At 35.6% G+C, this 24,224-nt stretch overlaps 1 protein-coding gene across 39 annotated transcripts in view; it reads left to right on the forward strand.

Annotated features, from left to right (window-relative positions):
* Positions 1 to 24,224, forward strand: part of Adgrl2 (adhesion G protein-coupled receptor L2) — a 624,560-nt gene that overhangs the window by 48,509 nt on the left and 551,827 nt on the right. Inside the window, exon 1 of one of the 39 annotated variants that reach the window (XM_048814140.1) lies at positions 18,514 to 18,532. The exons of the other annotated variants lie outside the window; for them this stretch is intronic. The gene's annotated coding sequence lies outside the window, so the exon portion shown is untranslated. Of the gene's footprint in view, positions 1 to 18,513; positions 18,533 to 24,224 lie in introns of those variants that run through there. 39 annotated transcript variants of the gene reach the window in all.

The following is a 24,224-nucleotide window of genomic DNA, read 5'->3' on the forward strand; positions in this document are numbered from 1 at the left end:
TCTAGCATACAGCTCCCAGGCATTTGCAGACATACACACAGGCGTGAACACACACATACACTCACACATTCTTGTAAACCTGTTGGGATTAATAGCACAGAAAGTAAATTACCAAATGCTTCAAGTGCCTACTTGGATAAGATAAAAGTGAAGAGGTAGAGTTGTCCACAAAAGGGAACATAATGTCTGCTGGCTTTTGCAAGAGAAAGTATCAGAGTATAAGAAGTGTAGTATGCTACAGACGGCAACGTGCAGAACCCAGCCTGGGAAGACTGAGAGGTGATTAGAAGCAGGTTCACCCTGGGCCTGCAGCTTTCCCCACTCCCACACACAGAGCAGCTTCTGAATTCCCACAGGTGATCTGTGGGCAACAAGGGCCTCTTTTTATCTGCCATTATCAGATGAATGGTGACCTACTCCCTTTCAGTCTGACCTTGTCACTATCTCTGTAACCTCTGGATTAGACCAACGCTATGAGTTTCATACTGATAACATTGACAACTGCCTAAGAGCCTCATCTTGTGCCGAATTAAGAAGAATACTTTCTTTCTGTCAATGTTACCTATTTTCCTTTCTTGGTAAGATTCGTTTTATCTTGGGTAGAATATGAATATTGTTTGCTTTAGGAACCCTAACCAAATTGACATGAAATTGTTCTACTGGGTAATGAATTGCCAGTGGGCAGAAATAAAAGGATCGGAGATAGCTGTGTAGGACAATCCTCAAATGCTTCCCTCACTCCCACCCCTACTATTTATACAATTGTGCTCCTCAATTAGATTTAAAATGAACTAAGGGAAATGGTGTCATTTCCAACAGGAATGTTAAAAAATTAAAGATGCTAAATTCAACCTAAAATTTCAATGAATCTTAGGTTGTACCTTGCAAAATACTAGCTCCTTTCAGGGGGAGAAAATATTCTCAAATCACATAAAAAAGGGTGCGGATCAATGGAAACAATGTAGGATTTTTGCCAGCATGAATTTAACTTCTGTCTTCTCTGATTACTGCATGACCTTAGTCTCGTTCCTAAAGCCTGGAACTAATTTTTTTTTTAAAGGGAGGACTCAGGAAATTGGCAAGAATAAGGAGAAAGAAGTAAGAGGGGGCTTAAGGGTGTAGCTCAGTAGTAAAGCACTTGCCTAGCACATCCAAGGCCCTGAGCTCAATCCCTAGCACTGGGGGAAAAAAAGGGGGGGGGGATCCTGTTTTTTGTGAAGGAATCCGTGATTGCTTTTTCATTATTATGGAATGATATGTACTGGGGTATCTTCCAGCAGAATGCCTTCTAAACATCTTCTCAGGGAGATGGATGCTTCTGTCTGTCTTCAGGGGACCATTAAGGGTTCCTTTTGAAGCCTGTTAACAGTCACATATTTCCTTTCATCTAAGGTACTAGGTACTTAAAGCTCATCTGGCCAAGGCATGGCTAGATAATGGCTGCTAACATCCAAAGGTCCTGTGAAGGAAGCATAAACATAACAAGCCAGTCTTCCTGGGTAGCTCCTCCCCGTCAGCCTGAGAGATGCACACTGCAAGACTTTGGGGTGGCTCATGTTTCATTATAGCCTTTGTTTCAAGATTTAAATTCATAGGCTATGAAAGAATATTTTGTCATCAGGCTTCCAGAATCCTTGTCTTCAGTTTTTGGGTTGCAAACATCCTATACCTGAAAATACACTTGCCTCCCCCAATCATTAAATTTTAACTTTAGGCTTCTTTACATTCAGTTGATTTCTTTGCTAAACCCAAAATCTATTAAGTTTATCCATCTTAACTTTTACTAGTCATTTCTTTGAAACTTTCTAGCTGTTGGCTGGAACATCACTGTTTTTCACCTCTTTATTGTCATTTAGCATGGTGGCATGAAAAAGAACACTAGATTTGGAAAAAAAAAAAAATCTCACCACCATTTGGGATAATCATGTAAAATTTCAAAAATGCCTTGCTATTTAATCTTCTGATCAATGATATGAAATAAATAATATTAGCACCACCATTTTATAGATAAAATAAACAAAGGTTGGCTGGGGTGGAGAGTGAGAGGGGATGAGAGCTTTAGGGTTAATAAGTAAGTTGCAGCCAGTAACTAATAAAATCTGGATACAAACCCAGCTTTCTGGACTCTAATGTGCATGCCCTTTTCATTAAACTATTGTGTCTCTGAAGTTATTCAAACTCCTTAAGCTTTAATTCATTCACAAAATGAGGATATTAATCTCTGTGTAGCTCAGAATGCTCATGTAAAAAATCAGATAAGTGAAAGTGCTTGATAAACATTAAAATTTTATAGTAATGGGGGCAATAATAAGGCAAATTAGCAAATACTGGGTAACAGTGGTTCTATAAAGCATAACACATATAAGAGTAAAAGGTGTTTATTAAAATTAGCCTTTTCTAGTTAGAAGAACCAAGCTTCTAAGAGTAGATATTAGACCTTTACTTCTCTTGTCAACATAGCCTTAAAAAAATAATCATCACAAAAGCTAAATTATGGAAACAGGGTAGAGTTTACAGTTCTTCAGCTGCATGACAGAAGGTGCTTTTCCAAGGTAATTTTGAAAAGACAGATTTTTTCTATAAGTGGATATAAGAATACTTTTCCCACATCATATGAATGAGGTACCGAAGGGGAAGCATCGACCTCCCCTCAGTTGAATTGAATGTGTCTTGATGACTAAGTCAAAAGATGCCACTTCATGCCCTCTGTGCTCTGGGTAAAATACAAACATTCAATCCTGATTTTCCAGAAGCTGATGGTGTCCTAGATTTTTACTATATTAAGTTCAGTCCGAGTCCCTGAATAATCTCGATTGAAAAACAGATATGTGAGCTATGAAAATTCTGCCTTTGTGTTCTTTCATTTCTTCAAAAATAGAGCATATGTGATTCTTTTCCTGGTGCACACTTCATTGATAGTTTGACCAATTTCCTGAATAAAACAGCCTTGCTTTCATCTTGCAATTTTTTCCCCATCTTGCATTTTTTTTAAAGAGAGAGAGAGAGAATTTTTTAATATTTATTTTTAGTTTTTGGTGGACACAACATCTTTATTTTTATGTGGTGCTGAGGATCGAACCTAGTGCCCCACGCATGCCAGGCAAGCACGTTACTGCTTGAGCCACATCCCCAGCCCCACCCCATCTTGCATTTTAAGACATTCCACAATTCTTGTCACTTTGAAAATCATGAAACCATTTGATTTAAGTTCTAAGTGGATATCAATAATCAAGTAGAATCACCAGGCGTGATAATGCATGCCTGAATTCCCAGAAGCTTAGAAGGCTGAGGCAGGAGGATCGTGAGTTCAAAGCCAGCCTCAGCAATATAGTGAGACCCTAAGCAACTCAGCAAGACCCTGTCTCTAAATAAAATACAAAAAAAGGGCTGGGGATGTGGCTCCGTGGTTAATTGCCTCTATGTTCAATGGATGTGGCTCTGTAGTTAAGTGTGTCTAGGTTCAATCCCTGGTACCAAAAAAAAAAAAAAAGGAGAACAGTAAAAATTAGACCTTTAATTCCCTGTCAACATGACCTTAAAAAAAAGAAAAAAAAAACACAAAAGCTAATTTATCGAAACAGGGTAGATTTTACAGTTTTTCAACCTGGATATAATGGTGAGCAAAACAGAGCAGTCTATAATAAAAAAAAAAAAGAAGGATAAGAACCAAACAATTACACAAATAAATACATAGAAATTTTCATAAATTCTATTCAGGAGAATTAACAGGTGATAGGAAAGAAATGTATTCAGTAGGATCAAGGGAAGTTCCTGAAGTGACACATAACTTGAAGCCAGGAAAACTGGAAGGAATTAATGAGAGAAAGAGGACTGAGGAGCAGGAAAAGAGAAGAGAATCCGGGAAAGGAAAACAGCCTATCTAAGAGCCCCGATGAGGAAGTGCCTTTGGATGCACCAAAGAGGTTACAAAAACATCTGTGTAGTTGGGAGGGGACCGAGGGGTGTGACATACACAGAGACCAGATCATGCTGCGGTATATGCACACCCATGACAATAAACAACACAGAGATCTTAAAAATAACTATGACAGACTAATAGCTACACTTGATTGTTTTATTCCTGATAGTTATTAACCACGTATCACCATAGTGCCTTACATTCCACTGAATGTTGAGTGGCAAGCAAAACAGAAATGACTTCTATTCACATAGTGTTTAGTCTACAGTTCTGGTTCATCTTTGGGTATCTATGTTTTTGAAAATATAACACCCCCACAAAGCAGTATGTGGGAAGAGGGGGCATGACTAATTTTATCTGCAATCTGTAGCTTCATGACTACATGAAGTAATACCAAACAGTGCATTTCATTAATACTTAATGTCAACATGACTATTGCTATCATCGTTAAAACATGATTGAGTTTCTCTTTTTGTTTTGACAATGTCCCTGAGCTCCATCATTCTATGTCTACTGCATTTGTGTCATCCCCATCTAAGTATCTAACAGGGACCGCAAACTGAAATTCCAAAACAGAACTTTGTTTAACTCTCTGTATGAACCCACTGACTCCCAAATTGTCTCTCCTAGTATCCCTGACCCATCGAGAGAAACCACCATTCACTTTCTCAAGACAAAATCTTAGGACGAAATCTTCCAGGATTCCTTTCCCTCATCCTTACCACTTCCAAACCACTGGGCAAGTGCTATTATCTCTACCTTTAAATTTTATCTAGAGTCCCTCTTCACATCCATCCTCACCTGCCTTCACAGACAATAATCTACTTTCCACATGATAGTCAGGGTAATTATTTTACAATATTTATAATGAAATTCTGCTGGTGTGGTAGTACACACCTGTATTCACAGCAACTCAGGAGGCTGAGGCAGGAGGATTGCAAGTTTTAGAACAACCTCAGCAACTTAGCAAAATTTTAAAAAGAATTGGGAATGTAACTCAGTAAAACACCCTGGAATTCAATTTCCACTACAAAAAAGAAAGAAAGAAAGAAAGAAGAAAGAAAAATATTTATATATATATATATATATATATATATATATATATATATATATGTAAAAAATTCTCTGTCAACTTAAAAATTTTAATTACTTTCCATTTGAATTAAAACTGTGCTTCCAACCAGGGCTCCAAACTCTACATGATCTCCTCCTCCCAATTTATTTTATCATAACAAAAAAAGCTTCCCTCAGTGCTATAATCTTCACTTGGGCTAGATATTTATTTACTCTTTGAACAAATCAAGCACAGCCTCTGAACTGCTGTTCCTCTGTTTGGAACTCTCTGTCCCTGGATGTTTGCTTGACTGTTTCCTTCTTGTTTATCACCCAGTTCTCAGTTCTATTATTATTTGATCAAATAATTTTCCCCATATACTAATGTGATCTTGCTCATCAAATTATTCTCTATAATTTTATCTAGTTTCAATTTCTGCATTGTTCTCAATATCATTTTGTAAATGTGCTATTCCAAGTAAAATAGAAATTTGATGGAACCACAAATCATATCCACGTTTTTTTTCACATCTTTATTTCCAATACCTGGCAAAGCAAAGCAGTCTATAAATGTTGATTAAAAGACAGGATGGAAGAAAGAAAAGAAAATGAATAGTGTGTCCAATAAAAACTAGCTGATGTTTTAATATTTTATGTTCTCTCCTCAAACTAGAAATAACACTTAAAAAAAAGTATTTTACCCAAAGCATTCCACAAGCATTTTAATGCATCCAGGAGAGAAAGTCTACCTATCTCATTCTATGTGGAAAAACTGAGTACTAGATCTGTAGATGACAGAGAAATGCAAATGACAAGAGAAACAGAAAATTAAAAAGGCCTTAATTTTTCATTGTTGCAAAATATTAGCTGCATTATCTAGTTTCCCCTTTAACTTTTTATAAAGGAAGGAAAAAGAAAGACAACAAACCACAATGACATCTCAAATGCATGCTAATTCTGTTGGGTATCATTCATTAGATGATACACGGGGCTACATCCTCACAGTGTGCATTATTTCCTCTGAGTGGAGCTCCATTGATTTCAAAGTCTCTAGGTTGCCATTTTGGAGACTGCTGAGTGCAAATATTATAATGCCATTTGGGAGACTCTAATGTGCTTTTTAGAAAAGTAGTCTCTCACTAATATTCAAACTTACCCTGATTGGGGTTGGGGCTACATTCTTGCTGAGGAAAGATGGCTCTGATAGCACTTACACTTTATTTTCAACCCTTTAAATTTGACAAATCACATCAGCAAACTTTCCCAAGACTTTATTGATTCTAAGCAGGGTGGTCAAAGCCTTGAAGATGTCCTTGGGTAAGTGTTCCTTAAGGACAAGGTCACTATATGATAAAGCACTGTATTACAAAGGGGACTGTACATTGGAGGCACTCAATAAAGTTTTGTTGACTAAGTGAATAAGTGAATGAATAGATGAATATATGCTAAAATTTAATTTGGGGGAAGAAAAATAAGCAAGCTTCTCTGTCCATCTGATTTTAAACTTTAGGCACCAGAAAGTAAGTGAAAACTTTCTTTTAAAGTCCTAAGGGATAAACCCGTCTTCCTCCCTGTTTTTTTACAACAAACATCTACTAACCATTTATTATATGTGAGGCACTGGAATGAACACAGACCAATTAAAATAATCTCTTATAATAAAACCTATTTGGAGGCAACCCTGTGAAGACCCTATCAGTACTTGGAATCATTCTCCTGCCACCCCTGTAGTAATTCACTGCTCTAATAAAGTACACAAAAATGTTTTCAAAAACAAATTCCCTGTTATTGATGACATCCATTCCTGGAAAGGCAATGATCCTCCAGGTTTCTTAAGAACTAGAGTCTGTTCTTTATGTGTTAATAGACACCATGTGTGGATCAAGGCATCCCAAGGACCTGAGTATTAGTTGTATTGTTTTGGCCTTCTGTAGGTCTGCTTTCTCCAGGATATTTTGGTATGGTATCCCGGGCTTTCATTAAGCATTTCTATAGTAAAAGACCATAGGAATCTCACCTTGACATTTAATGTAGGAAGTTTTTTGAGGTTGATTTTTTTATTAAGTCACTCTGTGTCACCTCTCCCTATGAAGTTTCACATGAGAAGAATTTTTAAAAACTAAGACCCAGTTAAATCCTTGCTTTTTCCAAAGATTTTTTTTTTCACTATTTTCAAAGTTAACTATACAACTTCTGTGGCTGCCTTTTTAATTTTTTTTTTGTCTATCAGAAAGTTTATTATTTGAACTACATTAAAACTTCAGGCATTATATGGGATTACATTGCCTTCTTATCATTATGGTAATTTCTTAAGAGATGAGAAAATGTAGGCCTCCAAATTTATATGTAAAAGTTTTAACAATTAAAGCTATTTTCAAAGTACTTAAAGAATATTTTCCACATTTTGCAGGCAATACAGCAGCAATTAGTACGGATCAAAAATATCCATCCACATAGAGTTTATATGCTTTGTGCTTTCCTTACTATTTTTTAATTGAAAGAATTCTGGGGAGAAGGCCCATCATTTGACTCCTCAAATGATCACATATAGCTAATATTCTGTTGCATGTCCCTATAATATATTTAAGAATAAAATCTTTTCTATATTATTAAAATATTTTATCAAAATGATTAATGTTCTTTTCTGTAATTATAAAATAATTTACTTAACCAATTTGAACATCTTAAATATGCAGGTTGTTTTCTGCATTTTAGTAACTGCAAGCCTGTTATGTTTGGGAATTATCAAATTATGGGAACTTCTACCACTTTTCCTGTTAGATTACTAATCTCACCAATTAATTCATTTAAAATACCATCTTGGACTGGGGATGTGGCTCAAGTGGTAGCGCGCTCACCTGGCATGAGTGTGGCCAGGGTTCGATCCTCAGCACCACATACAAACAAAGATTTTGTGTCCACCGAAAACTAAAAAATAAATATTAAAAATTTTTCTCTCTCTCTCTCTTTAAAAAAAAAAAATACCATCTCTTAGTAGTACACCTATATATCGTCTTACAAAATTCACCAAAAATGTATTCTTTTTTTCTTTATCAGAATCTACATATTACTGTGCACATATTTATATACTTGCTATGTGTTTATATATTGATAGGTATTTATTAAACAAAATCATATATTATATCATTTAGGAATTGAATGCAATTATTGAGATTAAAAATACATTACAATAACACTTAAAGTATAGTTATACATAATAGTCATGATAACTATGAAGATCAACAGTAGGAAACTTGGATTTAATCTTAGAAAAAGGACTTTCTGTGATATTCAAATAACCCCTTTGCTAAAATCAAGCATATTAAATGGTAAATTATTATTCAAATCAAGCAATTAATGAGTCAATCCTATGGTAATCTAGCTGAATAATTTTTTTCTCTAAAAATGTCTAAACATAACTTTTCCATAAAGTTTAGACAATTTTCCAGAAAAAGAAGAGGACAAAAAACATGTTCTAGTACAGGATTTCCTTCCCTCTGATAGATTACCACAGGATTACCAAAAGGTAATCACAAGAAGGTTCAAAGTGGTGCTAGCCCCAGGCCTGACACCCGACTAATTTGGTCAAACAAGTGACAAAAGTTATCTGGCATGTTGCTAACCAATTAATTCATTTAAAATACCATCTCTTTGTAGTAACAATATCTAAAAGAGCTGTATTTCATTTATTTTTTTCTCAATTCAGAGAAGGAACTTTCTTACTGGGAAATAAATGACTTAGGAAACAGGAATCTAATAATAGAAGCCTATATATATCATATCACAGATCCCTCTGGAAATAACTACTGCATTAAAACATTTCTATATCTAATTTGAAATGAGAAAAACTATTCAGGTAAATCACATTGCCAATGACTTTGCTATGGCCATTCAATATTGTTGAAATACTTCTGTTTCTTTGTGAGGTGTTGTGTTTGTATTATACATCTATAAGTAACTTTAGTCATTCCCCAACACTTGCCAAAAACACCTGCTGTGTTTTTGTTTTAAATCATTATCCTTGTTTTACGTGTGTGGCTCACTGAAGTTCTGGGTTCAATCACCACTAGGGCAAGAAAAGAAAAATCAATTAATCAACCGTGATTATTACAGCTGTCATTTCCTTCTTATTTTGTCCCTTGCCCCCACCATTCTAAAATAGCTAAAATCCAACAGGAATCCAGACTGAAGGAAAATTATGAAATAGAGATGAATATTAAAGCCAAATGAAGTCATAAATTTCTCTATATATCTATCTATGAAAAAGAAGTATTTCAACAATATTGAAATATCTATCTATCTATCTATCTGTCTCTCCCTCTCCATTTTGTTTTGGTCCAGAATTATGTATTATTTTAATTAAACTTGAGTCAAAATTGCCATCTGTATTTTGACCTATTTTCAGGTCCAAAGAACAATTCTCTGTGGATCTTCTTTGCTACCAAAATTGTACTCATGGAGTACACCAAAATGTGTACTCCATGAGTAAAGACACAGAAGAGTACACTTGCAGAAGATGTATTAAAAAAAAAAAGATGATTACTTCTAGTTCCCAAGTATAGAGAAATTAGGCTGTGTAAAGGGGCTAACTGATTTCCAGAACCAACCATATTTAAAACAAAATGTGATAAAACAATTATTTGAGTATCAAAAGGTTAAGACTGTACCTTTTATTATCTGCATTGCTGAAAGACAGGGAGGTAGAAAAATTTCTAAGAACTGAAAACTTCTTGGGCTGGGCTAGGAATGTAGCTTAATGGTAGAGCACTTGCCTAGCATGCATGAGGCCCTGGGTTCAATTCTCAGCACTTCAAAAACAAAATAAAATAATGATGTACTAAAAAAATCTAAGCAGGGGCTGGGGATGTGGCTCAAGCGGTAGCGTGCTCGCCTGGCATGCTCGGGGCGCTGGGTTCGATCCTCAGCACCACATAAAAATTAAAAAATAAAGATGTTGTGTCCACCAAAAACTAAAAAATAAATATTAAAAAAATTCTTTCTCTCTCTCTCTTAAAAAAAAAATCTAAGCAGTACACCTGTGGTTAGTCACCACAATTCCTCAAAACCAGTAGTTTGAAGTAGTTATCTTCGAGTAATCAGGAACAATAGGATACTGGTGATTAGTGTTTTAAAACTATGACTCATGTGCAAATTATATTGGGATAACCAATTGTTCTCTGCATTTATTTGCTCTTACTTGCTTTATTATCCTTTCTAAGAGGTGACCCTCCTGCTGCTAGAGCCCACGTGGTAGACCAAGACCAACTGGGCTTCTTGATGGGACAGCCCACAAAAAGGGGCATGAAATCTTAACCAAAAGTAAATTTCTCTGAGGTCAAACAATTTCTGTGAGTCTAAAAGGTAGGCTTCAAATCATAAATTGGGAGAGGAAATGGTTTAGACAGTTAACACCAAACCAAAGCAGAGAGCAGCAGCATAGAAAGTAGCCAGCATAGAAAGTAAGGACAGCACTGAATGGAATTTGTACACACTGATCTCTCATTTGCTCTTCCATTCATATATAATAAATATCCCAATTCTCCCTAAAGTTGGATATAAATGGAGGCCATATGTGATAATCTCCCTCTTTACGTCATAGTTTTTCCCACTACTGTTGTATCTATTTCTACAAGGACTAAGGGATATGAAGTATTTTCCTTCCCTATTTTTTTTTGGGGGGGGGGGTGTGGGTATTGGGGATTGAACCCAGGAGCATTTAACCACTGAGCTACACCCCCAGCCCTTTTTGTATTTTATTTAGAGACAGAGTCTCACAGACTTTCCCCATTTAGCACCTTGCTAAAATGCTGAGGTTGGCTTTGAACTCAGGATCCTTCTGCCTCAGCCTCTGGAGCCACTGGTATTACAAGAGTGCCCCACTGCACCCGGCTCCTTTTTTCTTGAATGAGAGAAAGAGAGAGAGAGAGAGAGAGAGAGAGAGACTCTCCAGCTTTGTGACACACAAAACAAAACAAATACACCCGTTCATGACACAGGATTGTCTAATAATTTTGGTCTAGATTTAATGACCCCAGTACCAACAAGCATGAGTTTCATAGCACCTACATTTTACCAACCTGAAATTAATTTCATTTTAGACTTTGTTCAACTGAAGTTGAATCTGTTGGTTATTAAATAACACCATTGACATTGGTTCCTTTGATTTTGAAATGGCATCTCTATAACTGACTAGCTGTTTGATTTTCAATACTAATTTTCCTACTGCTTGATTTCTTCATGGGAAGGTGGGGTAAAATCCTCAAATAATTATTTTGAGGCTGGGGATGTAACTCAGTTTTATAGTACTTGCCTAGTATGCCTGAGGCCCTGGGTTTGACCTTCAGAACCAAACAATAAAAAAAAAAAAACTTGTTTTAAAGACTAAAAGTATTCATTAGCCCATTGACATATATGAACACTATTAGCAGTGATGTCACCCACCATAGGTTTCCTAAAGAGTAAGCATTTTTTCCCCATTCTCTGTTACTCCAGGGAATTTTATTTTCTTCTGCTAAATAAAGATAATAATACAAATAGTCTGTTGGTTCTCAGTAAGTATTCTTACACCTTCCTCTTTATAATGACCATGAAAACCTTTGGAGACTGGCTTTTTCATTCAACACAAATTTCCTGTTTCCCTACTTCTGAATAACAACTAAATAAGTCACTACCATACAGTTTAAGGCACAGAAGTAGAAAGAATCTTACCTACCTTCATCATCTTCATGAGCTCTCTCCCAGAGAACTCACCGGGATATGATACATATGGCTCCAGAAAAAAATAGCAAGTTCAATTTGGCAAGATATGTTCTTTTTTAAAGAACCCTTTTATTCAAAGAAGCAGGTTCAGTGCACAAATATTTATAGGAACATGCCAGAAACCCTACAAAACCAGTGTCGCCAGAGAGTAGTAAAACAAAGGATTGTAAAATTAAATACAGAATTTATTTTATACAGCTGGTAGATTTTCTACCTAGTTTTCTAGCTTTACTGCTTCTGCCTATGCTTTTCTCTGACCCATCTTCATATTCTCTTTAATATACACCAAGAAGATGATATTTTCTGTTAATCTCTTAAACTCTCTAGTCTCTGATTTAACATGGAAATATCTGTATTAATCCAAATTGCACATTTGGATTGTGGATTCAACTAATCTTCCTTTGAAATAAAAGAATATGAAATGCCTTAATATTTCAAGTATGGCCCTATGCATCTTTTTAAACTCTCTAATTAATTTTAGCCACTTCTTTTCAAATCGATGATTCTTAAAAGCCTCCCAACTGTTAAACTCTATTATATAAAACTCTCTTCACTCCTCTACCTCTTTGGTTCTTTGAATGTCTTCTCTCTTCCTGTGAACATACTCCCAGCGACTTATCACAAGCTCTGTTCTCTTTCATGTTATATACTTACCTCTCATAATGTTAATCACCTTCTGAATGCTTAATATTTTATAAATTCTAGTACCATTAACTTTCTCCCAAGTTCAAGACCCATATAATCAAGTGCTTACAGTAATTCCACCTGTATATTTTACAATAAAACATTCAGTTCCTCCCCACTAGCCTTTTTAATTCTCACATAACTCTAATCTTGGTAAGAGTCACCAATTTCAATCGACTTGGATAAATCTATAACCAGGAAGTGCTTCTTAACTGGCTTTTCATTTCCCCTTATCTAATCATTTGCCTACATTGTCTATTTTTCTCTTTAGTATCACTCAAGAGGGTTAGCTCTCTCCCCTTCATTGGCCAGTTCCTTAGTTAAAGCCTCCACATTTCTCCTTGCCTGGTTTCTCTCTGTTCACCACACATCTGCTGGAATGATGGCTAACTGCATGTATGGACATGCCAATCCTTTGTTTAACACCTTTAGAAGACTCTGCCACATACGAGATAAAGCCCAAAACTCCATCACTCCAAGCATAGTCTATTACCATCTGATCCCTAATGATTTCAACACCTGCCTTTGATGTCTCATCTTCACACTTTGCATTTCAACAGTACTGAACTTCTGACAGACCATCTCACTTCCTACCTCCATGTCCTCACTTTCCCATCACGCCATTGTTTTTCATCTCTGCATCCCATTGAATACACCTCCTGATGCATGAAGTGGTCTCACTGACATCTACACATACCCATCCTCTTGAAGGACTCATTCTTATGTTTTTGCTCCCTGTTCAGACATAATCCTTTTATGTCTCCTCTTTCACTATTAAAAAAAAAAAAAATCCAGTGAGACAATCTTCTCCTCCCCCCCAAAATCATCCAAATCTGCATATTTCCATGATTCTATCTAATGTATATATTATACAAGAAATCAAAGTGACAAGTGTTTGTAGTTCTAAATAAAGTGGAAAAAGTGATGAAACAAAAAATATTTGAAGGAATATGTGTGTGTGGGGTGTGTGTGTGCGTGAAATAGAGAGAGAGGAGGAGGAAGGTGGGAGGAAGAGGGAAAGGCAAAGAGAGAGAGATTGAAACAATTGATACATAGAACAGGAGAAATGGAAACAGAAAAGAATGCACAAGCACATTTCTAAGGATTCAATAAATATGGAATGTGTCAATAAGAATAAAATTAGCATTAAAATGTTCGCAGTTTAAGTTATTAGTTCCCACTGAAAAAAATACTGAAGAATTACCAGAAAAGGGAAAAAATCCCAAATATTTATAATCAACAATAACATAAAGATACTAAATTATCACTAACAGTTTAGTTGTAGATTATATTTTCCTTCTTGGTATATTTTTTAATAATACGTTTTCTTCTTAAAGCAAATGTGTTTTTCTGTATACATTGTTGAAAAAAGATAAATAATATATGGTCATATAAAATATGCTTATGCTTATTCTTTCATCAAACTAGAGGTATCAGAGATTTAAAAAAAAAAAAAAAAAAGAGGAGCGTGCATGTGTTTATGTGTGTGTATACTTACTTGAAACTAGTAGCCACTTGGCACGATATTTCCAGAGTAGTTTTTGTTTGAGTTTTAAAGGATTTTGGAAAAAACGTTCAGATATAGTCTAAGTCTGCCAAAATGCATGCCTTCCTATACAGAGCTATTGTTCTGCTTCTGAAAGCAATCTTGCTTCAGCTGAATGGATGACCTTATTCTGAAGTGATTGGTTCATTTGAAAGGCCAGGTATACTTCTTTTTCCCCATGCACAAGGGAAAGCGAGACTAAATCAATTCATATTTCCTATGAACATGAGAAAAAATCCTTTGGCTCAGGAAGCCATGGCAAAAAAACAAATTTCATAAAACAAGGCATCATAAAGTTTGAGAATTGATTTGCATGAAGCACTTGTCATCCTACAGGAGACACCAGACCACGTTTGGTACTGAGATTAGGTATTTTATTTATTTATATTTTTCATTATCACTAAGCTTTTTGGAATGAAGGCACTGCAAACCAGACAGCAGCATACATTGACTACAAAGCCAGTGGAATAGCTTTGAGGGTTTTTCTTCCTTGCAGAGTGACGTCATCAGCTAGCCTGTGCCCTGCCCCACACTCCGCTAGAGAAGTTCCTCTCTATTAGTTCTACCTTCACCTGCCAAGAAAAGAAAACACACAGCTTTCTTTATTCTACACTGAAACAAAGTGGTTTGGACACAATTTGGAGGAGAATTGCCAAAAGAAACAACAAAAAAAGGCTTTAACTTAATAATGTTTCCATACATTTAGGTGCTCTTCTAGAATATATGACTTTAATTGATTTTTACCTTTTTTATGGAATACAACTATTATAGTAAAAATTGAACTTTGGCATCAATCCAGAATTTTAAAGAAAAAGATATAAAACTTTATAAAATTCGGAATATTAAATTATTGCTGGAGGGATTTGAGTTTCTTTCTCTCATTTTGTTTTTCGTCTTTCATGAAATAGTACAATGCTTATTGTGAACAGAAAATAATACTAATTTTATCTGGAGCAATGCTCTTTTCTATTTTATCTGAGACCTACCCTCTAAACAAGGTGATTCATTAAAACGAGATTGTCTGCCAAACAAACTGAAATAAGACCTATGTTCACACATGAAAATTGTCATATTCACAACATCCTTTTTATAACTAAATATAGATATACTAAAGATACTTCTGTGTTTGACTCTCATGAGACCCTCCTCTCCCCCAAAATGTTTCTGGGTGTTAAGGTCTGAATACCATTAAAACCTATCTCACCATTGGAATGCTTGGGGAAGAGCAATTCAAAAATTTTGAATAACATGAATCCTTTTAGGAACACACTTTGGCACTTAAAAATCATCTCATCCCTCATTAAATATTATTTTTTTCCTTGTGCTTTCAAAAAACTTGACTTGTATGTAATAAATTTTCATTTTTGAGATACCGAAAGAATTAAGTTATGCTAAGTATAATAGAATCATTGATATAGAGATGAGAAAAATGTATTAGGCCTATCCTTTGAAGTCTCATGAAGGACAGTTTTCAATATAGTGTGTGACTTAGTGAGTTCTCTAGTCTAGCGTTTAATGGGAATTTTCAGTATGCTAATAAAATGCTTTTAAAAATCTATTTAGACCATGTGTACCCAAGTGAGACAGATGTTACCAAAAAGTAGAATAAGTTCTCTTTTCTATAGTTCATTAATATTGGCCTTGAGTGGAAAAGGCAGCATCTTCAGGGTCTCTACCACCCACAAAACCATTAAATGAGCCAAGGAAACTAGAACCAACCACCTTCCCTTTTATGCCTGTTGGATCACAGCCATAAAGAAAAAACCTCAGTGTTCTGCTCAAATTAGGGTAACATTTTCTCTAATTCTATTTTTATACACCAAATTAATATAAAGTCAGTTAATTGAGGTAAGACCGAGAAACAAATAGGTGCTAGAGAAAGACAATTAAAAATAAGGAGTAGTGTGATCAGAAAAGAAAGGTGTAAGTGAAAAGGTTGAGATTGTGAGATTAAACCTGAATTTCCAAAACGAATGTTTTCCACTAAAAATATTATACATGTCTACCAATATTGTCAGTCATAAATACTTGCTTGTCGTGAATATAAAATAAGAAATGCAAAACATTAGGCACAGCATAAGAACTTTATAACTGATCACTTTCATTCTTTTTAATAGAAACATTGCATCACATGCAGTAGTAACCTGAAATACAATGTAAAAAGTATAGCCTTAAATCTCTGTGCTAGTCACTACTCTAATTGTTTAGTACAAAATAGGCCAGTTTTCAGAAAATAAATCATTTTAAAAAAGAAAAATCAAGCACTGGTCATGAGTCGTTTTGATTCATCCATATACCCAACCATTCATCCATTTATTTATGCAATATATGTTTATTGAACAAATCATCTTAGGTATGTGTTAGTTGCTGGGAATAGAGAAATAGCAGTAAACCTAGTATTCTCAATCCAGTGAGAATGACAAATGTATAAACAAATAAAGAACAAAGGAATAGATGCTAAAATGGAAGTCTGCTGTAATTACAATGAGGGATAGTCATGTGGGAAGCTCACTGTAGGACATTTAGAACAGCTATCTTGGTTCTTGGTTCCCCTGTAGCTAACTAGAATAATGATCTTAGATACTACACCTCCATGTGAAACAGACAACCTGTCTGTCCATTGTTCAAGTGAAATGAGAAGCCTTCCTGATATCTGCAATCTCAATAGGATCTTATAAACTGCATCCATCATTTTTGTTGTTGTTGTTATTGTTTGTTTTGTTTTTTTAAATGGGAAACTAAGGACTAGAGATGTAAGGAGTAGAGTGTTAAGAGTACTTTCTGAGCATGCATGAGGCTCTGGGTTAGAGCCTCAGTACTAAAAAAAAAAAAAGAAAGAAAGAAAGAAAAGAGACTATTACACAAATGCTTCAACTAATGAATCATCAGAGAATAAAGATGAATAAAGTCAAATCCTGTAGAGAAAATAAAAGTGAACAAAAGTCTTCCTAAATCATTCAGAGAATGTTGGTATGCCATAAAGCCCAGGAGCTATCTTACCTGTAAGATACAAAGGCATTAAGAAATGCCAACTGATCTCACCTTATGTCAGGAGGGCAGAGAGGGCAAATGCCAGAGAGAAATGCCAGTGAGTCAAGTTTGATCTTATCACCTGTACCCGACTTGCCTCAATTTGTTAGCACCTATACAACCTGGAAAACCTATCTTTTGCTAGATCGCTTGATTACAATTTAGTTTGAGTAAGTTTCAGTATGTTACTTCATCAGGTTTTGGCCTCCTTTGCTCATGGCTCTTTAATTAATTAGTTGATTAGTTTGTCCTTTATTATTCCATCTCATTCTGCAAATGTTTGGATATAACTAGTTTTCTATTGATTTAATAATAAACTTTGCCCAATGTTAAAATAATATACATCGATAAGCAGCTGGAGAGACCTTTTATTTCTGTAGAGGAAAACTTGAAGCCAAATTATACCTGTCTACTTATATGCATGACTAAGATACACATATGATGTATTCCCATATTATTTTGCTTAGTCACTCCTCTATTCTCCAGAAGCAGGTTGGCAACAACTACAGTGTGGCACTGTAATTAGTTCTTTACATATGTGACTTATTCCAGTGGTTCTCAAATTTTAATGTGCATGTCATTATAATTATCCAGAGGGCAGGGACTTGTTAAAAGACAGCTTCCAAGAGTTTTTGATTCAGTATGTCTTTGTGTAGCACCAAAATTTGCTTTTCTAACACAGTCCAGAGTGATGCTGATGGTGCTGATTTGTGATAATATTTTGATAACCACTGTCCTACACCATCCCTGGTAGCTGCCTCAATGATGACAACTAAGTCTTACCTCTTCACAGAACCTTTTAGAAAATGTTCAATAAATATTGAAAATATTGCCTAGTGTTGTGGCACACACCTGTAATCCCAATGGCTCAGGGGCAGGGGCGGGTGCAAAGGCAGGAGGATCACAAGTTCAAAGCCAGCCTCAGCAAAATCAAGATGCTAAATAACTCAGTGAGACCCTGTCTCTAAATAAAATACAAAATAGAACTGAAAATGTAGCTTAGTGGTCAAGTGCCCCGAGTTCAATCCCTGGTTCCCCACAAAATAGATAGATGATAGATAGATAGATAGATAGATAGATAGATAGATAGAAAATATTAATAAGTGAGCAAATGATTGTACATGGTTCAGTCCCCAAGAAAGAAAGAATTAATAGCTCCTGACCCCACTACTCAAAATGTTGGCCTTTGAAAAACTCTAAGTTAGAATGAGCCTGGAGCAAAACCACAGTGATAGATGGAAGCCTGGGACTAGAAATGTCAAACAACATTTTAAGCCTTCGGTTTCCCCAGTGATAGACAAATGAGTATCATATAAATCCCTGGGCAGATTCAAAATGTATTACTTTAGGGCAGGTTATGAAAACCTAGAGGAGGAGGCAGCCATCCAAAGAATCAATGGGTCAGTTCCTCATGGGTAAAATTAAAGGCAAATGGCAGCATTGTTTTCTTGTTATTTACAGGGTATATGGGGAAATACCAAAGCATGGACTCTCTGGGATCACAAAATGGCCTTACCCGTCTTTGTTCAACACTGAAAAAGGTAAATTAGATACCCAGAAAATTATGCAGATTAGTAAGGGCCTAGACAAATATATTGATGTCAGCCTGAAAGATGGTTTCTAGTGGTGTGGAGAAGGGGGATACTCCTCATTACTTAGGCATAAATGCTGGTTTTCATCAAGAGTTTGGATGATGTCATAGAGGGTAGGCCACCTAAATTGCAGATGAGTCAAAAGTAGGGAAAAAGCAAGCGATTTTAAAGAAACAATATGGCAGTATCTAGATAATCTGAGAGCGTGAAGTAAAGCAAAGATGATATTGAATAGGTTTTATATTGGGGAAGTGTAGGTCCAAAGACTAAATTACATAGACACTAGATTCAATAATGCTGTTCATGAGAAAGACTGATAATCAGCAATACATTCAATAGGAGTCAAATATATTTAACCACATTTTAATACATATATATGAACGTATACATGAATATATATAAGATTATATATATATCAATAATATATACAACTATTATACATACATAGGCTATATATATCGAAATATATAAAACGATGTATGCCTTAGCTATGCATGTAACTACACATGTATGACATATGTGTGCATCCCATTTTTTACCCAGTTATTCACGCAAAACCACTCATTAAAATGCACAACAAAGCCCCATCATAACACAGTGAAAAGGGTAAAAGTATTTAATCCCATAAAATGCAAAGTTGCCTTGCTAGACCAATGAAATAATCCAGACAGATCAGCTCAGCTAATCCATTGTGCAATTCTGGTAAGTCTGGGCATGCAATTAAAACATGTAAATCCCATCTGTGGTAGCAAGTTATCCAGCCTGGTTTATGTGCCCTTTTGGTTGTCCACTGTGGCTTACAGATCCATCAGGATATTTGGGATCCTAGAATTTACAGAGAATTCCAGCACAGCAACAGTTATTTTAGACATCTCCTGATTAGTTGGCACCCATTTCATTGGCCCTATTAGAAAAAATAATCGGAGCTCCATTCTTTGCCTTTACTGTCCTGAGTCCAACATGTTCCTCCTGGCTATGGTTTGGATATCGTTTAACCATCTCCAAAGGTTCATGGGTTAAAAGCTTGGTGCTCAGTATGATGATGTTAAGAAATGGTGGGTCTTATTGGAGGAGGAGTCTTAGATCCTTCATGGGAAGTCCCCAGGTCATTTGTGGAGCTGTCTTCAGAAGGAATCAATACTGGAGAGTTATTCTTTTTTGCGGGGCGTGGGGGGATACTGGGAACTGAACTCAGGGCCATTCGACCACTGAGCCACATCCCCAGCCTTATTTTGTATTTTATTTAGAGACAGAGTCTCACTGAGTTGCTTAGTGCCTCATTTTTGCTGATGCTGGCTTTGAACTCTTGATCTTTCTACCTCAGCTTCCTGAGCCACTGGGATTACAGGCATGCACCACTGCATCCTGAGAGGGGGTGGGGGGTTAACCCTTTCCCTTACTCTGGCTTCCTGCCTCACCATGTGAACTCTTCCTCTCTCACATACTCCTGCCATCCACCATGAAGTCCTCAACAGACCCCAACCAATACTGGTGCTATGTCTTTGAACCTTCAGAATGTGAGCTAAATAAAAATATTTTCTTTACAAAGTTTCTAGCCACAGGTATTACATTACAGCAAGGCAAAATGGACTAATACATTCCCTTTTCAAGTCTGTTCTCACTTGAGAGCAAGGGTGGGTAGAAGACCATGCCCAACATCAATCCTGTCTTGTCTGCTTTATAACTCCAATGGGAGACAATTATCATGGAATTTTGTTGCAGACAACATGCTAGGTTTCTGCACACAAAGATAACAAGACATTATCTTTGTCCTCAGGGAGCTTGCAGTCAAATACAAAGATGTGCTTACCTCTGAGGAAATTTAATATAGTATCTATCTTAGTAAGTGTACACAAAGTGTAAAAGCAGCAATGCACAACACTTTAATATGAGTTAGGAAGTCAAGAAATCTTTATAGAAGAGATATCATTAAAACTCAAAATTAAACATGAGCAGGTGTTTGCTAGAAGATAAATAATCAGATTTAGCGAGAAGACAAAGGAATCAGTAAAGCAGGAATAAATTATGGAGGACCTTGAATTCTCACCTACCTTCATTCAAAGGTATGTAAGAATAACAAACAGCAGTAAGGACTGAGTCTAATAACATGTGTATAAGTAAGGAGAAGAAATTTATCAATTAAGATACAAATAAACTAACTCGGGCAAATAATACCAGCTGAACATTTGCCTTTGAAAGAACATTCATGCAAATTAAAATAACATATTTCTGTCTATATTCACATTCTACTGCTGGTTCTAGGATTAGGGAAATTCAAAGTGGAATATTGCAAGGATGTCAGTACCTGGAATCATCTTACACTGTCTATGGGCATCTTGTCTTTGATGACTCCTTGACTATGGTTAAAAGTAGTTCCTTAGTAAAAAATGAAATTTCTGGACTTCTTCGCAGTAGATTCAAGCTATAAGGGATAAGTTCAGTTCTGGTTCATCACTTGGACATAATGATTCGTTTTTTTTTCAAAATGCTATCCTTTATACTATTTTTAAAAGCAAGAACACATCCTTTGACTTTCTGTTAATTAGAACAAAAAGACCAATATTGGGTCCTATTCTTAGCATGTTCAATAAAATAAATGAATTCCTTTTTTAATACAACTACAACATCATTGCCAAATTAGCAATAAATACCAGCTTCTACCCTCAGGTGGATTGGCCCCCACCACTCCTGGCATTGGCTCTGTTCTCTCTTCTGTTTACACAGATGAATAATATAGATATCCTCAGCCTTCTTTGCAAGTCAATTAACAGAGTTTTAAAAATCTCATTTTGTTCATTTCAAAGCTGTGAAGTCCAAAGCAGGGCATAGTAGCTCTTGCTAACCTGTTCCAGAGAACCATTAGGCATTTTCCCAGCAGCCTGTGGGGCAACTTCTACTTTTCAGATTTCTCCAGTGATCAAAAGTGAACAGCAAAGTGCTGCCAACCAAAGAAGCATTGCCTAGTAGCCTGGTGTTCTGGGAATTTTTCCAGCCTGTTTTATGGAGACAGCCCAAACACCATAGTGTTCCCAAAATGTCTGACTGGGTCGTCTAAGCCTATAGTAATTTCACACAATTGAATATTATTACCTTGTTAATAAGACTTTCACTATCTCCTTTTTTTATTTTTTCCCTTTCTTCCCTTTCTCCTTTTCTTTGCTTATTCTCTCACTTCCACATCTCCCATCAATTATCACCTCCAATATTTTGCAATTTTTGGCATGCAGCCTGCTTTCTTCTTGCATACCAGAAGATGATAAGCACCTCAGGAGTTGGCCAAACACTTCATTGAGACCCCACAAGATTGAATATGGGCCAAAACTGATAAAGGCTGGTTCATTCAAGCAGGCCAATATTACTAGTAGAATGCCTAGGTCAAGAAATAAATGCATGAACTTTTATAATTATCAGAAACAAATCAACTGGGACAAAGAGTCATTTCAGTAAAAAAAAAAAAAATCAGTCATCTGCAAAACTATGAAGTAAAAGATTGCAAATAATATTGAGGAGTTATTCTGACTGCAAATGTGCACAAACATGCAAGCAAAGTATTCAGCACATCATCTGACATTGAATGTATGCTCAGTAAGTGTCAGGATCATAATAATTAACCATCGTTATCACTTCCCTCATCTTCTACGTACTATCAATATCAAAACTGGCAAAATTTTAATTTGTGGCCTGTTTAGTAAGATTTTATCCAGATATTGGCTAGATGCTGTTTGGTATACACATACTCATACTAAAAGGGCAGGAAATATCCCAGAAGCAGTTTTGTTCACAAACATTCAGAGCATCAAGTATTATACCACCTTTGAGATCCCCAAAAGGATCCAAAGTCCAATAGTCAAAGTCCAGGTTGATTGTAACTCTTCCCCTTGGAATAAAAAATTTATGATTTTGTGGTATGTGGGAATATGTTTGTCTGAGAATTGTTTTTCATTTAAAATAAATTTACCTAGGAGTGTTATGCCCTAATTTTAAAAAGCATCAAAAAATATTATTAAATATTTAAAAAATTAATAAAGTGAAATATATCATCTGTCCCACCAGCCTAATATACACCTTCCAGCATTTTGGCATACTTACTTTTGAATATTTATGCACTTTGTAGATGCCTAAGCGTAATGTGCAGATAGCATGCAATGGTGTTTCACTTGACCTATATATACCTCAGTGACTAAGGGCAGGTTTTGTCAGCAGAATGCCCAGGTTCAAAGAGTAGCTCTGTTTTCTGTTAGCAAAATCTCTTAACCATCCTGAGTCGAAATTTCCCTTTATACAAAAATGAGGATTTAATTCTCATGTGTGCTTTATTGTAAGAACTAAGTTAGAAAATTCATGTTCATTGCATCCTATATTGCCAAGGATACAGTATTTAATAAACATTGTACATTTTAAATGGTTGAAGGTAGTCTCTTATCCTTTAACCATCTTTGATTGATAATTAACATCCTACAACACATTATAAAATAGGCTACTGGTAGCCAGATTTCAGATTCATGTCACCATTACCATTAATGGATATATCATTTTTTAAAAGTTTTTTTGTGTGTGTGATGTGATGCTATATTGTCATATCGGTTAATATTGCTTTTCAATGTATTCTTACTTCAATTTATTTAAAAAAAAAAAAAATATCATGCTTGCCAGACATCTTCTCCATCTAAGTTCCCCTTCCTCAGGTTGGGGGCACATCTGAATGGTAGAGAACATGTTTAGCATGCACCAAGCCCTGGATTCAATCCCCAGCACCAAATAACAACAACAACAAAAGTAAGCTCTATTTCCTCCACTCCCCACATCTTGCCTCCTGTGCCCAGGGCAATTTAACAGCAGAGAACTGCTGAATACAGCGGGTCCATGCAACCTGACTTTCTCCTGGTAACTGCATCTCACAGAAATCCCAAAACTCAAAGACTGACTCTGATATCCTTTTTTCAGAAGCCCAAGCTACAAATGGTAACATTTTTTTTCCAATTTAAATTGAATTTACATTTCACTGACTACTAATGAGGTGAACATAAATACTCATATGTTTGTTTACTAGTTGTATTTCCTCTTTTGTGAATTGTTTTCTTCATGTGCCTGGTGCCTATGAATGTGATTGGGCTTTTTTAAAAATTGCAAAGTTATCAACCCTTTATGAAATAGAAACTGGGGTATTCTTTCTGAAATAAGGAAGTTTTATATTTATAAACCCAAATATTTTGGCATTTTTTAATAATTACTTCTTAAATAATTTATAAATTCACAGCTACCTTCTAAATAAACATCTGTTTACTTCTATTTTTTCTGGTTTAACAATGGTTCTATTTTTTTCTCTTTAACATTTTACTCCATCTGGAACTTATTTTGGACTATAATGTGAGGTGGGGGAATACATGGATGTCTTCCAAGTTGCTAACCATTTATCCAGTACCATTTTTTACTAAACTTTCTCTTCCTTATTTTATTGACTTTCAATGACTTTAACATACATGATATTTTTATAAATAATAGCATCTATTTCTGAACTATTTATTCTCTTCCATTCAGCTGCGTATTTTTATACCAAAACCACAGATTTACTTATTATAAGTTTATAATGTATTTGGTGGTGGTGGGAGTGGAGGTGGTTCTTTTAAACTTACTTTGATAA

The sequence above is a fragment of the Marmota marmota genome, unplaced genomic scaffold (assembly GCF_001458135.2).
Source record: "Marmota marmota marmota unplaced genomic scaffold, marMar, whole genome shotgun sequence".
Classification (NCBI taxonomy): Eukaryota; Metazoa; Chordata; class Mammalia; order Rodentia; family Sciuridae; genus Marmota; species Marmota marmota.